Here is a 25,390-nt window from a genome sequence, read left to right as displayed (position 1 = left end):
CATGCAGCTTTTCATCCCTCGGTCAGTCCTTGCCTTACGCGTTTCGAAGCCATTAGTGCTTCTCATCAGAGGCTGATGTCAGTGGGCCGTTTCAGATGTAACCACCATTCTGCTGCGTGCTTTCCTTGCTTCGTTAAGCCTCAGGTGGTCCTGATTTCATTTTACTTTTACGCTGATGCACGCTGGGAGTGGTAGTTCATTTGCATCATTTCATACCCTCCATTAGGTTTGCCCACCGCATCTTTTTATAGGGCAAAGTTTTTTAGCCCTCCATTGGGCTTCTGGATAGAACTTTGCATGCCATCAATTAATGAATCCTTACTGCGCCTTTACACGAGTGCAAAGTTCACTCTTGCAGGTCTGTTCAGTTTCACAGTGGTGCGTCGTCCCATGCGGCATTGGGAGTGCCTGCTCTTGCTTCAATGAAGCAAAGCAGATTGCTTTTGAGTAAGGGGAAGCTACCCTTGCTCTAAAACAATGCCTGCTCCCACAGGAGGCGGGGAGCTGGCGGCACCGTGGGGCATTGGGGCGCCCCCCACGGTCCCCAACATGAGGCCAGGCCCTGGGAATTGGGTCCCTGGGGCCATAAGTGGCCTGGGAGGGGGGTACGCGGTCCCCCTTCATTAGAAAAAAAATATATAGATGTGGGCTTGCCTTGGGGGATGGGGTCACAGAGGCGAATGTAAATTAATGAAAGTGGATGGTTTAAAAAACAAAAATCCGAGTTGTGACCCTAGCGCGGCTCTCAGTGTGGCCCCCTAGCGTGAAAGCAATGGGTGCGTGGCTCCTGAAGTCGCATTGGGTGTGCGACTCCAAGCAAAAATATTTAAGATATTTTTTCAAAAGCTAGGTTATATGTTGGGTTATTGGGTGGCTCTAAAAAGAGCCCTTGTTTTTATTGGGAGATTTTTGAAGCTACATGTAGGTGCCAATGCAGAGCCTTAGGTTGTTGAGAAGAACTCTGTTTCCCTTATCTGTGAAGTGTACACCATCATTCCTGTACATGTCATCCATATCAAAACGCAGATTGTGGTTGTATATGGAGCCCATCCTATGGTCTCTGAGATAAGCATAAACAGCTTTATGATATTTTTTCTAGCTTTCTCAATCTGTGGATAGAATTGATTGGACCACTATCATTTCTGGTTTTGGCATATGTTAGAGTATACAAAGACAGTTTGGGGAAAAAGCAACATTAATTCTGCAAAGGTGTCCTTCATTAGCATTTCCAGTTCTACCCCAGTCAATGTGCCTAGGTCATTGCCACCTCAGTGCACAATCATGGAGTCAGGGGGTTGGATATGTAAAAAGGTTTTAACCAAAGGCATCAATTGGTGTCACTTTAATCCTCTTTGTCCAAACCATTTAATGTTCACATTTTGCAAAGCTAGATCTTTGTCAATACCTCTGTGTTCTGCATACCTTTTGCACCGGAAAACATAGCTGTGTCCCAAAAATCCACACTCTAAGCATCTTGAAGGGAAGTCTGGATGCACTGAAAAGATGTCTGTAGCTGAAGTAGGCAGTTGGTAGAATGAGAGGTATCTAAAATGGGGGACAAGATGCAGTTTTTAAAAAAAGGAGAGAAATGGTTGGCTGTTTAAGAACATTGTACAGTGAAAAATAGAGTGCATGTTTCTGTCTTTAAAAAGCATGTTTCTTATTTTTTTTAAATGTTTGAAAGGTACAGTAGATAGGATAAGCTCAGACCAAACATTACCTATGTATTCCTCTAATCCCCAGATATTACTTCTGCAATCATGCAATCATCAATGCATTAGCTATACACTGGTTCAATCACCCAGGCACTTCCCTTGCAGTCCTCCAATAATTCTGTCAGGATCTATGCACTCCTCCAGTCACTTAGGCTGCGCCCATGCACTACCTTTAGACTTCTCCGATCACATGTACATTTGTAGTATAATGCATACGAGAGTGCAAAAATATATTACAAATAATGTTACCACTTTTTTTTAATAACACCACTTCTAAAGAAAGCACTGACATGGGAAATCTCCCTGGTACTACCCTTGCACTCCTTCAATCACCCAGTCAGCACCATGTACTTATCCAATCACTGCGCCAAAACTGAAGCACTTATAAATTCACCGTGCACTCTCCTCACACTATTGTAATCATCCAGTCACTGCCCATGTTCTCATGCAATGATGCAGGCACTAACACATGCACTACTACAATCCCTGTGTACTACCCATGCAGTCCTCTAACCACCTACACACTTCTCATTCGCTCCTTCAATTCCCCTGTTTGTACCCATGCAGTCCAGCAATCACCCTGTCACTTCCTGTGCACTCTTCCATTCACACAGGCACTACCCTTGTACTCATGGAATGATCCAGGTACTAACACATGCACTTCTACCATCCCTGTGTACTACCCATGCAGTCCTCTAACCACCTACACACTTTTCATTCACTCCATCAATTCCTTGATAGTATCCATGCAGTCCAGCAATGGCTGTGTCACTCCCTGTGCACTCTTCCAGTCACCCAGCCAGTACCATGTATTAATCTAAACACTCCACCAATACCCAAGCACTTATAAATTCACCATGCACTCTCCTTTCAGTACTCTAATCATCCACTCACTACCCATGTACTCATGCAATGACCCAGTCACTAACACATGCACTGCTGCATTCCCTTGAGGACTACGTATGCAGTCCTCTAACCATCTACACACTTCTCATTCGCTCCTTCAATTCCCCTGGTAGTACCCATGCAGTCCAGCAATCACCCTGTCACTCCCCATGCACTCCTCCAGTCACCCAGCCAGTACCATGTACTAATCCAATCACTCTACCAATACCCAAGCACCATACATTCTCCTTGCAATGCTCTAATCATCTAGTCACTACCCATGTACTCATGCAATGATCCAGACACTAATACATGCAATGCTACAATCACGTGCACTACCTATGCAGTCCTCTAACCACCTACACACTGCTTATTCACACCATTATTTTCCCAGGTATTACCCATGCAGTCTAGCAATCTCATTGTTACTCCCCGTGCACTCCTCCAGTCACACAGCCAGGACCATGTAGTAATCCAATCACTTCGTCAATACCCAAGCAGTTATAAATCTACCATACATTCTCCTTGCAGTACTCTAATCATCCAGTCACTACCCATGCACTCATGCAATGACCCAAACACTAACACATGCAGTGCTATAATCACATGTGCACTACCTATGCAGTCCTCTAACCGTCTACACACTGCTCATTCACACTTTCATTTTCCCAGGTAGTACACATGCAGTCCAGCAATCACACTGTTACTCCCCGTACAGTCCTCCAGTCACCCAGCCAGTACCATGTACTAATACAATCACTCCGCCAATACCCAAGCACTTATAAATTCACCATACACTCTCCTTACAGTAGTCTAATCATCCAGTCACTACCCATGTACTCATTCAATGACCCATTCAATGACCCAGACACTAACACATGAAAAGCTAACATCACATGTGCACTACCCATACAGTCCTCTAACCACCTAGACACTGCTCATTCACACTCTTCCAATCACTCAACCACCACTTATATACTAATGCAATCACCCAGTCATTATCCATCCACTCATGCAATAACTCAGGGATTACAAATACACTTGTGCAATCATGCAAGCAGTACTCATGCAATCATACAATCACCATGCACTACCCATGCACTCTTTGAATAAATCATGCTATACACATATACTCCAGCAATCATCCAGACATTAGCATGCAGTTATTTCTCTTTTTTTAAACCAGATAAGGTAGTTCTGAAAAGAACTCTTTTTTTTTTTTAATTGTGTTTTTTTTAAACTATTTTTAATTTTTGGGAGTGTTTTTGGAAAACAGAAAAAAGCAACAGGCTAAAGTCTTAACTTTTGGAATTGTAAAGTCATTACAAGAAAAAAAACATATAATAAATTAGCAGCGATGGTTCCTTGCTGCAAAACAAACAGCATCCACAGAAGATTGTTCACCACAACATAGTACGGCATTGCATTTTATGCATAGCTGTTTAAGTTTGCAAATTCTGAGCGTATGTCCGGCCCTCGAGATGATATAGTTTACACTCCTGAAGTGCTGGGACCAGCTCTCTGGTCACCTTGCTGCATATTTTGTTGTGCATTTCGCATCTGCTCTCGTGCAAAATGTCTTGGATGTATTGTCTGGAGGTGCTTGTACATAGTCGGCATACCATAAGAGTATTTTTTGTCACTCCCTCTAGACAAAAACAATGGACAGAGAGTGCAGCTGACCTTCCTTGCATTCACTTTTTTTTCACCATCTGGGATGGTAAAAAAACTTCCAGATTCTGGTCTCTTTTTAGGAGGTGGTTCTTCAATCTCTTCTTCATCAGTAGTATGTTGTTGCTCAGGATTGGAAGAAGCCATTTCCCAAAATTTCCAATAAACACCCAAAAAATGTACAGACTAGCTGCGAAAACACAACAGGTGTCTCTCCAGTGAAGCGGCATAGAGAATAACAAAAATGGGTGGGGTCCTTGAACTGCTAGAATGGAAAACCTTATGAACCAATTAAATGCTTTCTTTTAAAGTCACATGGGAGTCGCGCACCCAGCGCCAACCAGCACGCACCTGACGCGACTTCGCGAAAACATATTTAACAATAATATAAGTTTATTACAAGTAGAAAAATCTGATTTTTATAAATAGATTAGATAATCTCTTGCTCTCATATACACATTAAAGTTATATACATCTAGTTTTAAAACAAAAAAATCGCGAGAGTCGCCCACCGGCGGACCCCATACCTGTATGACATTACGCGGGGCCCGGCACAGCGCACCTGTTGCATACCAAACGCGCACACGACATGACCCTATACGACGTTACGCAGGGCCCAGCACTGTGCATCTGCCGCATACCAAATGTGCACACGACGCAGTCCCTTACGTAGATGACGTTACATGGGGCCGGGCAACGCACACCCGTTGCACACCAAACGCCCATCCTTCACGACTTGACAATAGGCAGCTTGAATCTGCGCACCCACCGAGATGGGTACATGATGTGCATGCAACTCCACTTTTTCCTCCCCCAAAAAAATATATATTTATTTTAGAACACACAAGATATTACATAATTTGACAAAATAAATAATAATAATTAAAGGACATTGCAGTTCCAAAATATCACACAAAAAAATTCAATTTACAGAAAAAGAGATAGATTTTATAAATATGATAAACTAAAATTACCATTTAAAAAAAACCTTTGAAATTTACTGAAAAAAGCATAGGTTTCAGGGACGTTATAGTTAGAAATTTTCGTTTTAAAAACCTTTGAAATTCACTGAAAAAACAATAGGTTTCAGGAACGTTATAGTTAGAAATTAGCATTTAAAAAACCTTAGAAGTTCACTGAAAAAAATCATAGGTTTCAGGAAAGTTATAGTTAGTTGGACATTTCACTTGTACAAAACCAGAGAAATTCAGCCAATATAGTTAGTAGAGCTAACTATAAGGTGTGGCCCGGCAATGCACTGCTGATGATGTCACATATTACTTCACTCATGACATGTTCAGTGACATCACGGATGATATCACTGATGACATCTCAAATAGCATAACTAATGACATCACCCAGTGACTGTGGGTTTCATTAAAGTTTACATATGTTTTAAATATATGCCAAGGTGTATTGAAGATTGAGTGGGTGTAGAAGTGTCTGGATGGAGGATTTAGTAGGTGCGTGACTGACTGTATAAGTAAGTGATTAAACGTGTCTTACTGAATGCATGGGTTAGTGCCTAAACTGTGTAAATGTCTGTATCAGTTTGTCTGTTGTTGTGTAAGCTGCTGCATGGGTTGGTCAGTAGCTACATGAGTGTCTATATGGGTTATGGATTTGTTGCATGAGTATTTGTATGGGTGCGTGAGTGTGTGTGTGGGTGGGTGGGAGGTGTGTGACTCTGTGCATAGATGTGTGAGTGGTTGATTCACTGGATGGGTTGAAGAGTGCATCTGTGAAGGGCTGTATGGGTGGGTGAGTGTGTGTATGGCTGTGTTGGTGAGTGAATGGATGTCTCAGTGGTACATGTGTGAGTAACTACAAATGTGAACTGCAGTATATGTGAGTGTTGGAGTATATAAAGGACTATATGCGAGAGTGAGTGATTGTGAGAGTGGCTGTATGGATAAATGTATGCTTGTGTTAGAGATTGTAGAAGAGAGTAAGTATGTGTTAGTTTCTGTATGAATAAGTGAAGTGGTGTGTGTATCACTGTATGAGTTAGAAAAATGGGTGTGTGATTGATTATTTGCATGACTGACTAGGTGTGTGGGTAACTCTTTGGGTGAGTGGTGGTGTGTGAGTTTCTGTATAGTTGTATGAGTGCATATGATAGTGCTGTATTAATGAGTGACTGCATGTATGACTAACTGTATGGGTGAATGAGTGGACGTGTGTGTAGAGCTAGGAATCAGTGAGTGGATATGCAGTGACTGGTAATGGTGTGTCTATGGTTTTGAAAATGGTAGTCTGCATTTTAGAGTGGGTGTATCAAGTGTTATATTAGGGTGTGAGGAGGTGCATCAGATTATCATGTGGATGATGTCATCAATGGTGTCACTTGAGATGTCAGCAGTGATGTCATCAGTGATGTCACTGAACATGTCATGAGTGATGTAATAAGTGTTATCATCAGCAGTGCATTACAGGGGCGCGAGTTATAGTTAGCTCTACTAACTATGATGACTGAATTTCTCTGGTTTTGTACGAGTGAAATGTCTAACTAACTATAATTTTCTGAACCTATGTTTTTTTCAGTGAATATATATATATATATATATATACATACATATATACCTATATATTCACTGAAAATACCAAAGGTTGCAGGGACATGATAGTTAGGAAATAGAATAGAAAAACATATAGAAGGTCACAGAAAAAACCAAAGATCACAGGGAGGTTATTGTTAGGCTCACATTTAACCCGTATAAGATCATAGAAATTCAGCTGTTATATTTACATAACCTAACTATAACTTATTTACAACTTAGTGCACTGCTTATGACCTCACCTATTACATCACTCATAACACAGTCAGTGACATCACTGATGACATCTCAAATGACATCACTGATGACATCATACACAGAACCACTCACAGACCCACTCATACCCCTATGCAATTTTACCTACACGCACCCCCACACCACTACCCACAAACCCATTCACAGACCCATACAAGTACTCACACACCCACTTACTGATGAATTGAGCCCCTAACACATCCACTCACTCATACAGCCACTCACACAAACACTATCTCACCCATACAACCACTCATGCACCCACTCACTCACCAATACAACCACTCACATATCCAATCCTGCTGTACGGGACTTTCTGGTGGTAACAGGAGGGGTCCTTGGCCCCCCAAGGACCCTCAGCATCCAAGAAGACTTCATCCCCCAACGAGTTGTGCACCAAGAGGTGTGTTTGCAGAGTGGTGGACACAGTGGGCTTCCTCGAACAAGCTTCTAGCAAACCCACTGTGTGGGGCTTACTGATGGTAACAGCAGGGTTTCTAGGACCCCAAGGACCCTCAGCACCCAAGGGAACTTCAGCCCCCAATGAGCCACAGGAGGGGGGCCGCAAGGCTGCCCATCAACATATTATTAAAGCCCCTGGGAGGTGGTGGTCTCTGGGGCTCAAACAAACTGCAGATGGGGGGCCACATGTGCCCCCTCACTATTTTAAAGCTGCCCCTGTGACTTGGCCATCCGGGGGTACAATTAAAACAAGCGTAGGACCCCATGCTTGTTTTTATAAACACAAAATCTGTGAATTCTAAGCAATTAAACAAAAACATGCTTTTATGCCATGGCAGTGCCCCGGGGGACCGCAAGACCAAGACTTAGGGGTCAGTGTATTCCAACGCTGCCCCCTTTTCTTTTTGTTTCCAATTTTTGGGGGCTGGGCTGAAGCCGAGTCCCAAAATGGCTGCCAACACTTCCTGGTTGAAGCGTTGGCAGCCAATCACATTACATTTCTCAACAACTACTAAACAGATTTACACCAGATAACTGAAAGCGTGATCTGTGTACCAAAATCTACCTTCCTGCCAAATTCAGTGTAATTCCGTACAGTGGTTCAGGCTGTAGTTGTGTTTAAATCGCATGCAGGAATTAACATGAGAAATTGCACTTTATTTGACCCCCCTTTTTCCTTTGCCTCCTCTTGACGGATCACCCCAAAACTTTCCATGCACGAAACTCACTATGACACTTGTTTGGGAAAATTTCATTAAGATTCGTCAAATGGCACCAAAGATATAGGCAAGTCAAACAACACTTTTTCTATAGAAACATGGGCCTAATTATACCTACATACATACATACATATATGTATATAAATAAATATATATATAAATTCCCTGAAAAAATAAACGTAAAGGTAACATGATAGTTTGGTGAATATGACAACATTAAACTTTTGACATTAAAAAAAACACTGATATTCACCAGTTATAGTTAGCAGAGTTAACTATTACTTGTGCCCCCGCAATGCAGTTTATAACTTCATATATTCCATCACTCATGACATGTTTTACAACCTCATTTATGACTGATGACATCTCAAATGATATCACTGATGACATCATCCAATTAATGTGTTAGTTTGTTTTATAGTTTACATAGTGACGGGTAACTACCACATTACTTTTCTACCTAATTATGTGCAGCCTGTGTCCAGCTAATGGTTGTAACTGTTTACAAAGAGCAGGTGCTACTAATGCATCATAGATGTGTGGAGTTATTAAACACGTTATAAATCTTTGCATTAAAGAGTAATTCTGTGTGTGTAGGTGAGAGTTGACGATTTTTGGTCATTATGTTCCACACAGGTTTTTTCGGTCCTGCAGAAAAAGTTTCCAGCAGGGCAAAGATTCTACGTACTACATAATAAGTATTGCAAGCAGGCTTGAGTTATTAGAAAATATCGTCTCAGCATGACAATTTCTTCTTAACATAGAAGAGTATGTAGTGGCGGATGCTCCGCTAAGGTGGAGAAGCATCACCCCACTTCTTTTGGCAGTGTAAAAAAAGGAAATATAATATGATAATAACTTGACATTATTATTATTTTATTTGTTCCTGCTGCGGTATCTTGTAGGGGCGAGGCGAATCTGCTCTGCTCTCAGAGCTCAGGGGAGGAGTGGTGGGCACTCTGTGATGGCCAAACAGTCATGCGTGCTTTGCATGTTTTCCACCCAGGCTGCATTACAGCCTGAGTGGTAAACATACCCAGGCTCCCATTCCCTGGCTGAGGGCCGAACTACTGCACTTAGACCAATCATAATGCTACATTGCAGTGTTGTGATTGGCTGGGGTGCCGGGTGCCGGGAGGCCGGGTACTTCCTGCTTCCTGTTTGCACAGAAGAAGACAGGAAGAGGATGGAGGAGAGGCGGGGGCCGGCCGGCAGTTACGTTTTTTTTACCCTTCCCCCTCTCCCACCACTGCTGCTTCCCGGGAGCAGCCGCCACTAACAGTGTGTCCACCAGGTATTAAGCTATGTACATGTGGTCGTTACATCAGAAGATGGGCTATATGTAAAGTTTTAACCACAGTATGATGGCTGCATGTAGTATAATCTTCAGCACCTTTCAGCATTGCTTATTTTAAGTGAATAGTTTATTTTTTGCCAAGTGTTGCATAGAGTGTACTCTGTTCTCAGTAGACACTTTTTTTAATACTCTGTATTCTCATGAGGGTTTCACAGTCTGCAAACAGTCTGGTACAGGGTAAACTCTCTCTGTACAGCCAATACTTTTTACACCGCTGGACGGAATTACATCAAATTTAGCAGAAAGGTAGCTATGGTCCAGAAAGTGCCTTTTTTGTTATTGCTGTGTAAATCTATTCAGTAGTTTTGCGGACAGTAAAGAAAATCTAAATTTGTATACCTAGAAGTGTGAACCCTCTGCAAATCCTCCTGATCGCGTGCAGAGATCTCATTGGCAGCCTGCACTTCAACGAGGAAGCGTTGGCAGCCATCTTGGGGCTCAGACTCAGCCGTGTCCCAAACAAAAATGTAACAAAAAAGAGAAGGGGGCAGGGTAGGAGTACCCTCACCCCTAGGCCTGGTAATGGGGTCCCCCAGGGACCCCAATAGGGTCCAGAAGCATTTTTTTTTTTAAATCCTGGTGAAAATCGCAACAGATTCGCAAATTCGCAGCAAAAGCAAACAAGCGCAGTCTCCCGCACTTGTTTAAACATCGGGCCCCAGGTGAGCCAGGTCCCGGTAGCAAGTGTAAATTCAACAAAATGGGATAGGGGGCTCATGTGGCCCCCCTCCGCAAGGCCAGTTTAAGCCCCTGGGACCACCACCTCCCCGGGTTTTATTTAACAAAATTAAAAGACTGGGGCCGCAAGACCCCTCCTGTGGCCTTTAAAGGCTCTGGGGACCACCACCTCCCCGGGGCTTACATACACAATAGTAAGGGGGCCATGTGGACCCCCTCTTGGGCTCATAAGAACCTCAGTGACCACCACCTCCCTGGGGCTCCATCAGTAAATTGGAGGGTGGCAGCGCGGACCCACCTCCTTGTCCCATTAGGGCCCTGGTCACAACCACCTCCCGAGGACAAAAATATAACCTGAAGGTGTAGGGGGGCCACACAGACTGTATTCCGCCCCGGGGACCACCACCCCACCCCCCTTTCAAAATGAAAGGAGGTGGCATTGAGGCCCCTCTCCTGGAGCCATTAATGGCCCTGGGGACTGCCACCCCAGGGCCACCAACAAATCTACTGAGGCACGCACCCTCAGAAGAGAGAATTGCTTTCGCTGAAGCTTTGACAGCTACCACCAAGTGAGAGCAAACTGTAAGTCTGCTCCCAGCGGGTGGGAGCAGGAACACCACTCCCGCTTGCTTGGATATGACATTTCATCTGTTTTCCTGCCCTCTGTCAAGCCGGCAGAAAAACAGATGAAATAATTGTTCCCACATGTAGGGAGACACATTTTTGGCTGCTCCATATGTGTGGGAGCAAGGCCAGCTCCTGCTGGAGGCGGGGACCTTGCAGGGACTGCAGGGGGCATTGAGGCTCCCCCCACAGTCCCCGGCATGGCACACCTGGTGCCCTGGGTGGGTGGGCTCCAGGGCACTAAAAATAACTCGGGGAGGGGGCTGTGCAGCCCTCCTCCCTGATTTAGCTTTGGCTGGGCCCGGGGGATGGCCAAAATCGGCCCAAGGAGGGGGCCACATGATCCCTCTTCCCCTTACATAATTTTTAAAGCAGTGTGTATGATTCTGCCTTTTAATTACCCTGCGTCTGCAAATGCACAAAATCATCTGCAAACTCCCCTCATTTGGCCCTGCCCTGTTTTCCTTAGTAGTCTGAAAAGGTCTTCCCCCCTTTTGCTACGTTGATGGATACCTTACCAAAAGGCCCCAGAGCACATTTCCTGCTGATTTGGTGACGTGTTCTTGATGTTGAGGAATATGAAGGCATCTCCACCAAACAAGCAAGCTCTTACTTCATATAGTTAGGAGGAAGCACCCTTGTTTGGTGGAGATTCACCTCTTTGTAGTCTCGTCATCATGAGGATTCATGTTATCACAGATTTGTGGATGAAGACCCTGCAGGAACAATAACATTGCCGAAAATACATGCACACAAGGTCACTGGAGACATTACCTCATGGTCCTTTACCAGCTGTAGTGTAGATTGTGCACTATACATTTAATGAGGTAGCACTTACTAACTAACCAGTTGAAAGTACTCCAGTTGGGTAGACATTTTTGGGAAAACTGTGGACTCTTGGAAAAAAGGAAGTTCCATTCCAGCCCTGATGCTCAATTCACAGAAATTAAACCTCAATGGGAAGCACTTACAAATATAAACACAGCAGGTGCCCCAGTTGAAGCTCCACCTCTGTAAAGCACAAATGATCCTAACTTCTTGGGCTTGGCAAAGACAAAGCAAGTGTTTTTCTTCTCGTATTCAACATTGAAAAACAATCTGAAATCCTTAATGGAGGTGAATGCATTGTTGATCTAATGGAGTGCAATCTGATCTGTAGTGACTGTAGTGAGTGGTTTCTTTCGTGTCTTGAGAGCAGAGTTCATGGTTCTCCCTTTTAATTACCTTGCATATGCAAATACCCAAAATCTGCAAGGGCTGCCCACACAGCTACTCACACACCCATACAACCCCTCACACACCCAAAAAAACACTAACACAGCCACTCACAGTCTCATACAGCCACTGATTCACCCACATAACCACTTATATACCCATACAGTCACTCACATACCCACAAAACTACTCACACACCCATAAGCCACTTACAGATCCATACAGCCACTGACACACCCAATTACAGATTCATACAGCCACTCACACACCCATTCACCGACCTGTACAGCCACTCACAATTCTGTCACACACCAACACACCTACTCCTGCACACACCCATACAGCCACACAGACCCAGCCACTGACCCATACAGCTACTCACATACCTAGCTAACTGAGCTAACTATAACTTACGCTCTTCACAATGCATTGCTTACGAGCTCCCAAATTACATCACTCATGACACGGTCTGTGACATCACCAATGATCTCTCAAATGACATCACTGATGACATCATCCACTAAACCCCCACACACCCATACAACCACTTACACACCCACTCACACACCCATACAACTCACAAACCCAAACAACCACTCACACGGCCACTTAAAGATCCCTACAACCACTCACACAACCACTTGCATACTCACTCACAGAGTCACACACCCATAAAGTTTCTCAAACACCATCAAAATCACTCACAGACCAATACAAGCACTCACACAGCCACTCACACACCCATACAGGTACTCAGACATCTACTCACACACATATACAACCAGTCACACACCCACTCACACAACCACTCACACACCCACCCAACTTGCCTAGGCAAGTTTAAAAGCTGTTCCTACTTTGTATGTGTACAGTACAGTGCTGCACGCATGCAAAGGGGGAAAACCATGGAGAAATGAAAATCTGCCTGCTTTTCAGTGTTGGTAATTTGTGGTGCTAAACCCTTTCTATCAATGTTAATGAATTGGGTTTAGCATCAAAAAGCATGGGTGGTTGCATGGGAACGCCCATGTACCACCCATGTAGCATCCCCTTGACGTAAAGTAATGTAAAGAAGCGTTTCATGCTGCTTTGTGTTACTTTTACACACACACCAATGCTAATACCAATTAGTGTTGGCTTGTAAACCCCAAAACATGTTTACCATTGGGTTTGCATTGAAAGAAATAACCCAATGCTAACCCTTTGAGAATCTGGGGCATAATGTTATACTCTTTTTTACTCTGTGCTTTAAGATTGATATTCCACTGCAATATAGCTGTTGTGGCCTAAAAAGTAATTTGCAATCTGGGTTGTAATTTATATTCAGTCATGTTTCCTTTAACTGATGTAAATTTAACTGGATTTTATGAAAAGTGGCTTGAAATTTGTAGTGGTGGAGAAGCTTTTCAGGGACAATCAAAAAGCTTTGGCCAGCACAGGTAAGAGCGGTGGGGCCGGGCTGAGGGGGATTCGACAGATGACCATGAGGGGAAATTAAATAAATAATTCATTTTCTGTCGTGTGTCGAAATCACCCATCCACCTCCTTGCCCCCCCCACCTGGCCCCGCCACTGTTACCTGCACGGGCCGCAGATGTACTCAAAGTACATCACAGGGGCCTCATGCTGGCCTCCTGAACTTTACATGCGGCCCCCTGATTAACAGCAGCACTGGGCTGCTGTTCACTGGACTCAGCATGAACATTAAAAAGATGTAAAAAAAAAGTAGGTTAATTTTAGGAAGCTGCCTTGCAGAAAAAGTGTAAAAATATGATAAGGTCAATTCAAAATTCAAAAAGTGTATTTCATTAACATGGAGAACCATTTCACCATAGTAATTCAGATAATATCACTGAATTGAGAAATATTTTTTTTAAGAGATGGTTTTCAAATATGAATTTAGAAACATTCATTCTCCCCCCTACTCTAACAATGCCAATATTGAACTAAGACGCTAGTCAGCTGTTAAGTGCACTCTTAGGGTGGCATAGTTTCCTACTGTACATGAACAACATAATAAATGTGTTAATTCAAACACAAGAGAAGGTTTTGTATAGCACACATTCCTGAAGTCATGTATTGTTGAGGTCCTCTCATATGTGATAATGAAGAGAAAGGAGGGAAAATGAAAGACATGAATTGTCTAGGATCACACAATTTGGTAAAGTGGGGAAGCTAGGATTAATCCCAGTTTTTTTGGTTTTACATTGGGCAATTCAGCCACTAGATGTACATGCTTTGCTTCCCCTATACCCACCTTACCGCCCCCTCCCCCACCAGACCACCACCCTGCTGGTATCAATGCAGCCCTCAGTCACATCACGGACCAAACTTTGTGGCTCCGGAGAAAATGTTTGTGAGAATCCATGCTTTATATTAAATTGTTAAATAAATAAAGTAGCACTTCTTTGCCAATATGATATGGCATCATGGACACCCCACACTTGTATCCAGGGGCATAACACAAGCCCCTACAGTGCCTGTGGCTCAGGAGGCTCCCTCAACCCACCAGGGGCCCCTACTCAGCCAAAGGCTAAAGAATATCTGTAAGATATGAGACCCAAGAACCCTTCATTACATTCTACAGGGTTACCCCTTCATTTTGCTTATGCCACTGCTTGTATCACTCTGGTCATTTCAGCAGTCAAGTTTCTGGGGGCCTTCATTTACTCCCCATCCCCCCACAAAGCAAGGCCAGAGATTCAGCCAGAGAAAACATGCAGGCAGTTACAGACCTCAATTATTTTGTTTACATTACCTACAGGGTGTCTCTTGTTCCTCCTTGCTGCAGCTTATTAGCAGTTCCTGATTGCTGGTCATGTTTGCACTGTGGTTAAATGTTTACTTGAACATACCCTTGAACACTGATTGTGTTGAGTTCATAGTTCCAGTATAATCACTAAGAACAAAATGGAACGACCCAATGCAAATATTACAACAATAACAAAACAATAACAGTTGTTATCTATTATTTCTAAAGCTGTTAAAGCTTAACGGGTGGTTGTTTGATTTTTTTATGGTCAAAAATAATTCACTGAATGGATGTATCATTTGTTTTAATGACATCTGCAGATCAGTTTTCCCAAAATGGCATATCATAGACAACATAAAAATAGCCTTAAGTAGCAAAATATTAAATTAATATAATTAAGCAATTAAAAGGGAGTACAAAGGACATTGTTGCCATTGTTAAATATTTGTGCCAATAAGTCTCTTTCAAAATATTAAATACACATGTACCACTGCTATTGAGTTAATCTGATAAATTGTTTTCATCCTGATCTATGGTATTTATTGAATATTGAATTTTGAATCTGACCTCAACAATACGAAGTTGCCTTAAATTTATATCTGCTATCATGCAGATTGTTTCCGACGGAATACTAAGGAATACGTTTATTTCAAACACTCATCGAGGTGTCGTAACCAAAGTTGCTGCACTGCATTGCGTGAGAGGGAGAGAGCAGAATGCCCTTCACAATTTTCAGTGTTTTCTCGCATATAGGATTTATTTCCATTAATGAGGTGGATACTTTATGACACCAGTCCAACCTAGGGGCATATTACCAAGCAATAGCGATAATTATCGCTATTGCTTGGTTAGAGACAAAAATGTATCGCCGACCTGCGGCGATTTTTATCGCAGATAAACCTTGGTATTACCAAGGTTTATCGCAAATGCGATAAAAATCGGCTGCAATGCCTCAATATCGCTGAAAAGTCCGCGATATTCAGGCATTACTGAGCTAATGCTCTTTGCCATGTTATCCACCTCCCATTGGATAACATGGCTAAGAACTGCTCAGGGCAGGTGTTAGCTTTTGGAGATATTCGCGCTTAGCGCGAATATCTCCAAAAGTTGGTAATAGGAGATAGTGATGTTAGCGACTGTTTCCAGTCGCTAACATCTTGGCACGCCCACTTTGCATGTCATTGGTGATACATTTCTCTGACATGCAAAGTGGGGCCCAAGATGGTCGCTATCTCCTACTAGCTGTCGCTAACTGGTGTTAGCGACAGCTAGGTAATAGGGAGATAATTTTATCTCCGCTTTCTTGGCTTTTAAACCAAAAAAGCGGAGATAAACCCCCTTGATAATATGCCCCCTAGTCTCTTGATTTATTTTCTGAAAATGAGTCCACCGGCAGCGATTTTGTGTTCTGTGACTGCTGAGACAGGGCATTGTAGGCATGATGAAGATGTGATGAGCTGAGCCCAACAGACACTGCGGCTGCGACATGGGGAGTGACCTGCACTGTTGAAACGAGTAAGGCGATTGGCCCTGAGATGTCCCCGCGGCATAGGTGGTCGCAGAGGCAATTGAGGCTGAGGTGGCCACGGGCCCTCCTTGGTGAGCTTCACTGTGGACATCAAGCACTGAGAAGCATCAGAGAGCTGAAGGGCTTCTGATCACAGTCCGCAGTCACACAACAAAGAAACTACAAGCACCAAGATATGGTTACAAACAACAGGGGAGACTGCATCAAATTTACTGGTGCTACCCAAAGTGAGGATTTAGCGTGTTTGGGTAGTGAGTTTTTGCAACTGGCCCAGGGAATAACCCAATCTCCTGTCAACCAATGCTGGCTCTGCAGCTGCAGTCGTGAATACATGCTCCACCAAGAGTGACTGTCAACTGAGCAGGCGCGGCCCGTGCAGGTAAGAGCGGTGGGGCGGGGGGAGTTGACACACGACGACGAGTGAAACTTAAATAAAAAGAAAATAAATGTTCTTTCTCCCTCTTCATTGTATGTCAACTCCACCCCACCCCGCCCCACCGCTCTTACCTGCCCGGGCCGTGCCTGCAACTGAACTGGGGCCAGATCTGGTCGCACTCTGTTCAATGGGGCTGTCCCCTCTGATCAGAGATGGTCGCAGGCACTGTCTGCTCATGATAGACCATACATGAATACAAAAGCCACTGAGTACCCAGATGGGACTGAAAACTTAAAGTACCATAGAGTGGCAAAGGGGAATAGAGGAAATGCATACTGGGACCGGGTTTGCCTCACACTCACCTTCCCCCATAGAGCCCCAGAGCGAAACCTTCCAAGGGTACCATTGTTCTAGCTGAAAGGATGCCTGCAGGACAGTCCCTCCAGAACCACAGTTTGGGCATATGTGTTGGGTAGTGCATATAACTGACAACATTTTTGGTTTCCAAACTAAAAGTACTGACAGGGCAAATATTAATTGGGTAATAAATGTTCTATTGAATTCTGAACATCTAGTCCCACACCACCTCCCTGAGTAAGCGTTGGACTGCTCCACTTCACTGTCATGATGGTCAAGTGCTAAAGGGGTGTACTTTGTGCACTGTTTGAGGTAGAATACCTAGGCTAAACCCCTGGACACCAGTGGTAAGTGGCCGTGATTGGCATAATCTGAGCCTTGGAACCCCTGCTCGGCCGGGGACTCCTGATAGTCCTCTTTGACTTCAATCGTTGCATCCAGCAACTGCAATGTTTCCAACATACATGCAAAGCAAACAACTCTTTCGTGTCAAGTTAGACAATTTTCAGTTTGTTTAGAGCAAGGCCCCTGAAATTGTTATAGCTGAACTGCCAGACTATTTAACACGATCACTGTGTGTGAGGCAACCTTTTGTTGCCAGAATTGTCTGCCATTGAGCGCATTTTTTTAAACTGAATGGGGAGGACGCCATTTTGTGTAATGTAAATATGCACCGTTTAATTCACAGAGGCAGACAATGCATGTCTTCTACACGTCCTCTAATCATCCCCTACAAGAGTGGCTCCGAAAAGCAATGCATGATGGTACAGCTTCCTGAGACTATAAATGCTTGAACCCCCTGATCTCTCTTTGTCACTGCAAGACTATCATGAAATTTAGCCAAGATAAGTGGAGAAGAACCCAGTCTATCGATCAGCGGAAGGGATGATAGAGTGTCCTGGACCTACCAGGGCTGGTTGCAGATCAGTTTGATGAAGGGAGGAATCTGAAGTCACCTTCACCATTATGCAAATGCATTATGCAAATTCCCTGTCGTTCAATGTCTCCATTAGACCTCATCACAAGAATAGGACCGTTTTAGATTATTTTAGAAGCCTGCATTATGGGCGTGAGCAATTACTGTTTCAGAAGAGAAATGTGTGAGAATCTATGAGCAGGTCATGCCACTGTGGGTGCCTCCTGCAGTGTTAAATTAAATAGGTTGAGCATCAGGGCACACTTTTGTGGCACCTATTTCTCTTTTGTTCATATTTTTGCTCCAGTCTCTGGTCTCTGTGCATCAATTCTGGGAAAATCCATGTCACGCTGAGCAATCCGCACCCAGCATTTTCCTTGGCTCATCTGCTTGGTTCCTGTCCCCGGTAGAGGTTTCTCGCTGGCCCCACACTGGTCCGGCTGCTCCTCACCGGCCCACGTTCCATATACGCCAGAGCAGGGAACAACCAGGTTTCAAATCAGTGATCACTTTGTGATATTGACTTTATACAAAAGACAAACACAACACATTGATTAATGAGCATATCATTTAATAAGGGTTTGCTTAAATGAATCCCAGTGCTGTCTTCTGTGCATCCCTGCAACAAAAAGATATGTATTTGTGCATGTATCAGGTACCCTTATAAGGTGACACTAGCTGAGAGGCTGTACAGTTTTGTCAGGACATAAGTAATGATAAAGTGGGGTTCTACAGATGTCAAAAAGCTTAATAACCACTGCTCTAAGACCCTCATTAGGAGTTAAGGGATCAATTCCGATCCTAGTGTAAAAACGTATTTGCACAGGGATAGGAATTAAGGGGCATATTATCAAGGCAAGCGATAAGAGATTATCGCCGCTTTAGCGGCTGTTTTCGGCCGCTAAGCGGCGATAATTCTATCACCCTATTAACAAGCTGTCACTAACAGCAGTTAGCGACAGCTTGTAGGCGAAAGCGAGCGGTTTGGGGCCCGCTTTCTTTGCATGTCAGCGATACTTATCGCTAATGACATGCAAATTGGGCGTACCCAACCTGTTAGCGACTGAAAGCAGTCGCTAACATCGATATCGCCTATTATCAACGCAGGCGTAGCGATGGAGATATTCCCGCTAAGCGCAAATATCTCCAAAACCTAACGCCTGCTAAGACCAGTTCTTAGCCTGTATATCCAATGGAAGGTGGATATTCAGGCTAAGTCCCTGTTAGAGATAATGCCTGAATATCGCTGGATTTATAGCGATATTCACGCATTTCACCACTATCGCCGGAAATTTTATTGCTTCAGAGATAAACTTTGCTAATAGCACGTTATCTCTGCGATAAAATCCGGCGATGCTCTGCGATAAAAAACATTTGCCAAGCCTATTTAGTGATAAATATCGCTAGTTGTTGATAATATGCTCCTAAATTGCATAATAATATCACACCCTCACGGTTTGCCCTGGATAAATTCTGGCAGGTCAAACCTACCGAAGTGTATCAGCGAAAAGGCAAAACATGCGGAATTTAGAATGGTAAAAAACTGATTCTCCATGTTATGCACCATTGTCCTTCTAAGAACTCACCATAGAAGGTATGTATTCACCCTAGGGTAATGGTATTTACAACATGTGGTAAATACTCAACCCTATTCCGACAAACTCGTAATGAGGGCCTAAGAGCGTAAGAGGAGAAGAAAAATGCATACATGCAGGAGAGAGTTGACAGAGGGGGGAAGTTGGAAGGAGAGATACAGAGGTGGAAAGAGGAGGGGAGTGTGTGAAAGAACTTAGAGATAGCTGTAAGAGGGAAGCAAGAACCTAGTGTTGGAGAGTCAAAGGTGTGAAGTAGCTAGGTAAAAATAAATGCAGAGATACAAGGAAGCATGGAGATAAGAAAGAGAGAATGAAAAGAAGGGACAGAAGGAAGGAGAATATAAAGGAACTAGAGTGATGCAGGGGAAATGAAACAGAGGTGAAGGGCTAGAAACAGTGCTGAATGCAAACACCAGTGCAGAGTGCAGGGATGGCAATGGGAAGGTGAAGAGAGAGGAGACAGAAAGGGGAGTGTGAAAGGTGGAAAGTAGTAAGATACAGAAAAAAACAGGAGGAGGACAGTGAGGACGTTTGTAAGGAAGATTTCAGAGAAATGGGAAGAATTGTGGCAAATTAAGAGATATGGGGACAGATTTGGAGAAGAAAGGAAGGGGAGAGAGGGAACTGCACGGAAAATAACCATCAGTTAAGAATGGACAGATGAAGGGAAAAATACAGTAATAGAAGGAAAGTAGAGGAGAAGTGGAGGAGATGTGGAGTAAAGGGCAGAGCAGCGGACTTTGAAACTACGTAACCAGGTTTGAGTCCCATGTTGATTCAACATCCTTCAATTCTGGGCAAATTACTTAATCTCAATGTGCCACAAAATGAATCTGACCTTGTGTATTGCACTCTGGTGCTCATGTAAAGCGCTCTAATGCATGTGGGCTAAATGCGTGCTATGCCGCTGGCCGCGCGACGCAAAGGGGAGCTGAGCGAGACAGCGTCTTAGTACCACATGCCGCGCGAGAGGAACTTCAGCGCGCCAGTCTATTGAGCCGCCATCCTCGCTAATGACCAATGGGAGGGCGCGACCAAGTCATCGACGGGGGCCTCCTCCAGAGCTGTGGCGGAGTACAGGGCGATCTGGAAGCAGATGGACAGTAGGGGTACCTCTGCGGCAGAAGGATACAGTCAATACCTCTGCCTGGCACAGTAGGGGTGCCTGAGCCAAGAACCTGGAGCCGAGGGGGTTACAGGAAACAGCGTCGGCGCCCCGTTAGTCCTTCGGGCGGTCGGGGGGCCTGAACCGACCGGGGGTGTGCCTCATCGCTCCGCCCTGTCAGGGGGGGCGGGAGTAGATCGAAATAAAGTGATAATGTACTGCACCGTCATAGCATCGACTCGCCGGGCAAGATGGCTCGTTAGGCATGCGGGTCAGCGAGGGGCTGCCGCATTGGATCGCCTGTAAGATGACCCACCTTATCTGCTACTTGTTGTGCGAAATAAACCTGCACCACTGTTTTCCCACAAATATGTCTCGTGAGTTTCCTTGGTATGTAAGTGTTGTGGTGCTATGGTGCACAAGGTGGAGCGAGCGCTGGCGGTGTGGGCACTATGTAAAATTTGAAAAAAAAGAATGAAATGTGGTAAGATAGGGAAGAATGGAGAATCAGACCTATTCAGTGGCACAGGGAAATGAAGAGTTAAAGGGGAGCAGGCTCTTGAGCAGAGAATCATTTGTGGGGCACTTTCAGTGATGCTTATGGTGGTGCAAGAACAATTGCATCCCAATGACAGGCTTGTTTCTTATCACATAACTTCTGGGATATAGGGGCCCATTATCCTACCTGCTTTAGGGTCAATAGCAGCTTTGCTACACATATACCCTCTCCACTACACCTTCTATGTGTGGAGCAGTTAATGCCTGATTGGTTGCTCCTAAACGTATGAAGTTATTATTTGAATTAAAGTTGATCGGTGTAAATATCTAATGACATCGATTAACTTTAATTTGTATATTTGCATGCCTAGTGGGGTCTGATGAAAATGTTGAAATAAGGACCCCTCTAACTAATTCCATTGAGCGAGACATTTTTTTTAAATATGAGGCTAACTGCTCTGGGGCAGGTTTATTGACTTTTTGTGCAAAGCAGCACAGCAACCAAAAGATGCTGTGCTGCGCTGTGCAAGAAAAGAAAGCAGCGCAGAGCCATATTTAATAATAAAAATAGCCAGCTGCTCCTGTCTTCCCCAGCCCTGGCGCTGTTAAAGGCTGCCCTGTGTGACGAATAAGCTTTTTCACTATGGCACAGAGGTGTGTGTGTACCGTCTAGCATACTATTTTTACTGTCAGCATACCCTTCCAGTGCAAAGTACTATGCCTATTCACATTGGCTGTGCGGTGCCGCACATGCAATGCGTGGAATGTTTGGAGAAATTAAAACATTTCTTCTTATTGGCACCTGCTTCAAGGAAGCGTTAGGTTTTTTATGCAAAGCCCAGTCTGGCTCTCTTAGCAGACTGGGCTTTGTATCAAAATGTATGGGTGCTGATCCACCCAAGTAACACCCAAGATATGCCCCCTTGATGCAAATTGGCGCAAAGCAATGCTAAGGTATTTTTGCACTGAGCCTGAGCACCTTTCAGTGCAAAATACCTTCTGGACTGGAAAGTAAACACTCTTGAAAGAGTTAGTGCTGCTTTAAGCCGGTGCAAACCCCTGGTAAATCTGACCCTGCTACCAACAGAGTATTTCCAAAAGGAAATTGACTGAAAAGTGAAACGTTTGAAAGGTATATCTGTCAGCAGCAGCTGGTGAACCTCTAAAGTGGTGGGTTTAAGGGAAAACCCGCTGTCACCCCAAATTACCCCGATCAAATTGGGTGACCCTCTTGAGAGGGATTTGTGCATCTTATCACTCTAAGAAATATCTAAAAAAAAACATGGAGCAGAACGGCAGAGTTTGCAGTACATTTTCCAACATAAATTAGCCAAAAGGTCCCCATTGTAGAGGCAGTTCTGAGGAGAAACTCTTGCCATTTTCTGATACTTTAAAGTTTGACACATTAGAAATCGAGGTCTGAGCCAGAATGTACCCATCATAGGACTGTGTGCTCAAAGACAAACAGCCCATGTATGTATTTACCCTGTTTTAGGCCAGGCTACATTGAGTAGGCCAGTCCTGCTCAATGCCAGTCAGTCCATCTCATTCACGACATGAAGCCTCCCCTGCTATTCCTGCATTGTTCTTTTATGTGGAAATAGGTGTTGATCGAGATGAAATCAAAGCCAGGCTGTCTATTTAGAACTCCTACTTCACACCATACTGTCTCTTCTAGACACAGTTGGGCAGATGAACAAGCCCCTTGCACTACCTTTGCGTCATTTTGTAACATGGGGAAAATGACGCAAAAGTGGCGCACGGGGCTTGTAAATCTGCCCAAGTGTGCGCAGGGGGGTCAGTGAAGTTCTCTCCTCCCACCACAGCCTGTGACTAGTGGGAAAGGATGTAGTGTGACTGCAGTCTCAAGCAGGGTTGTAGCAAAAACTCACGAGGCTGTCGATTTAAATATCGCATGCCCCAGAAAGCAAGGGGTCCCATTTCCGCCAACATCCCTGACTGTGGGCACTGTAAATAATCAGTATCATGGCCGAGGGATCTACTCAAATGCCAGCAGGGGTTCCTGTTTTGAATGCTGGAGAAAGGCTTTCCCATCAACATGTATTGCAATGGAAGTTTATTTTTCCTGCTGATCCCTGGATCACCTGTCGGGCATGCCAGGTGTGTTTCAGGGAAACATCTACCTTATGCTTGGCCTTATTGATGCTTCTGCGCTGAGTCATTGCAGTAAGACCTGAAACTGTAAATAGCTGCTACAACAAGTTTGGGGCTGCCATCCTCACACCTTCCTTAGCATTTAATGTATAAATGATGTATAAATGTTGTAAGCAATAACGCTTTGGCAAGTATGGTATGTTTACTTATTCCAATAAGTAATAATATTTAATTGCATTATGTTATGTTGCTAAGTGTGAGCTTGAGGTACCGTTTGATGGAACTCGAACAGTTTATTGAAGGGAGCCGCTTTGTAATGTGCTGATGGGTGTTGAAGCATCATGGCAGCCAAATATTTACAAAGCTGCTAACGTAGATGAGGTCTATAGTCCCAGTTGAAACCCACAATGAGGGATAGGCCTCAGATACTTGTGTTGGGATTGCATCCTGCTATGCATTCACATACATTCACAGAGGGATATTTTAAGGCATGGGTAAAGTGGGCAATTTCTCAGAAACCCACCATTTTAAGTTCCCCATAATTAGAGGCCCTGTCCCTTGCCAAATAAATGTTGAGATACCATAGATTTTTAAAATTGCATTTTTAAGTAAATTATGAAGGTGTGATGGGCGGAAGTGGAGTATCATATCTTGGCAGACAGGGTTATTCTTATGTTTTGTTCGCCCTGCAAAATGTTCTCCAAAATAAGGTCAGTGATAGGTAGTGTAATACATACACCACATACTCACTGAGTACCATAAATTATAGTAACAGCTGCTATTTACATTGCTTAGAAATTGCAAAAACGGTGATATGAAGCTCTAAATGAATATATTGTATTAATATTATTTATAAACGGGTTGGAAATGAATAGCTTCATCAATATTTCTGCACCCGAGGTTGCAAATACCACATATATCAGTAATTGTGGGAAGCAGAAATACCACAGTATTTTTACTTTTCGCCTGAGCTTCTCATAGAAATGTGCCACTGTTGACAGAATCAGGAATACCACCCTCAATTCCTAAGGGAATTCCCCAATTCCCAGCCTATTCACATCCAAGTCTTTCACCATCTTTCCACTGGTGATATGTTCGAGGTAGGCCTGGGCGGTAAATTCTGTCCTGCTCGCGTGGGTAATTTCGCGTTCCGCGGAGGATGCAGAATTGCCAAAAATTCTGCGGCTTCTGAGAATTTTTTGCTTGCTCGCGCTTTCATAATGCGTGTTCGTGAGATATTTCTCCCCGAGCACGCAAACAGCGTTCGCGAACAGGAAAAAAGCATTGTAAACGGGCGGAACAAGCAATTCCGCGTTTTCGCTGAACTTTTGCGTGCTCATGGAGATTTTTTACCGTTTCACGGAGCTTTGCGTAGCGCAACTATGCAAATTCCGCCCACCCTAAGTTCGAGGCACGATTGTCAGGAATGAGGTATTACTGTATTTCTTGTAATTCCCAGTTCACCCAGAAACACTTCACAGCCGAAGCGTATTACCTTGGACCTGTCATGTGGTCTCAATAGCTAAACTACATATTAGTCTATATGTCTCTGCATTCAATAATCCTCGTTAAAGAAAGGCAAGTTTGGTGTTTGAGGACATGCAGTGCACATCTCTGCTGTTCTGTTTGCTTAACTGCGGTCATTAGATTGGAGGAACGCGTTCATTGTAGCTGCTACCCCGATTCTGTTTGTTTTGTGTTATAAAAGGAGGCAACAATATAGACGATGATGACGTGCCATCACCTGAGTCACAAAATTACAGCTGACAGCAAGTGGCCTCTTGCACCAAGGAAAGCATCCACTCAGCATGCATTAGCACTCAAACATCCCTTCTAAATATATCATGGAAATGCAATAATTGTGGCCCCAAACATTAATTTCACATTCTCAGTTTTTTCCCCCTAGATGAACATTTTCTACTTTTTCTAAACAAATGAAATTCGTCCAAAGTAAAGCTTCTACATTTAAAAAGAAATAGTTTTACCCCTGAAACAGTCGATTTTAATTTT

This window comes from Lissotriton helveticus, chromosome 10, assembly GCF_964261635.1.
Source record: "Lissotriton helveticus chromosome 10, aLisHel1.1, whole genome shotgun sequence".
Classification (NCBI taxonomy): Eukaryota; Metazoa; Chordata; class Amphibia; order Caudata; family Salamandridae; genus Lissotriton; species Lissotriton helveticus.
This window is presented reverse-complemented; position numbering follows the sequence as displayed.